The following is a 658-nucleotide window of genomic DNA, read 5'->3' as shown; positions in this document are numbered from 1 at the left end:
CTCCGCTACCAATGAAGGTTCTGACCCATTCTGAACTATTACACCATCATCTGATATGCTCATGAGACAAAATCCTAAACCAACAAACCGGTGAACATCCTTCGCTAATTCCTTTCTTTCTTTCTCAACATGCGCTACACTACCCATAGATAGTCTTCTAAGAGCATCTGCTACTACATTGGCCTTGCCATGATGGTAAAGCACATTCATATCATAGTCCTTGAGGAACTCAAGCCATCTCCTCTGGCAAAGATTCAACTCTTTCTAGGTGAACACATACTGAAGGCTCTTATGGTATGTGAACACATCTACGTGAACACCATGCAAGTAATATCTCCAAATCTTAACAGAAAATACCATTGCTGCAAGCTCGAGGTCATGAGTTGGATAGTTCTTCTCATGCACCTTAAGCTGTCTAGAAGCATAAGCTATAACCTTACCTCGCATCATCAAAACAAAACCTAGACGGACTCTGGATGCATCAGAATAGATCACATAACCGTATGAACCCTCTGGTAGAGTCAGAACAGGAGTTGTAGTCAATTTAGTTTTCAATTCTGTGAAACTTTTATCACAATCATCTGACCACTGGAACTTGACCTTTTTCTTAGTCAACTTAGTCAACGGAGAGGTTATGGATGAAAATCCTTCCACGAAC

Source organism: Solanum tuberosum, unplaced genomic scaffold (assembly GCF_000226075.1).
Source record: "Solanum tuberosum cultivar DM 1-3 516 R44 unplaced genomic scaffold, SolTub_3.0 scf00111, whole genome shotgun sequence".
Classification (NCBI taxonomy): domain Eukaryota; kingdom Viridiplantae; phylum Streptophyta; class Magnoliopsida; order Solanales; family Solanaceae; genus Solanum; species Solanum tuberosum.
The sequence above is the reverse complement of the archived record's forward strand: the minus strand, read 5'-3'. Positions refer to the sequence as shown.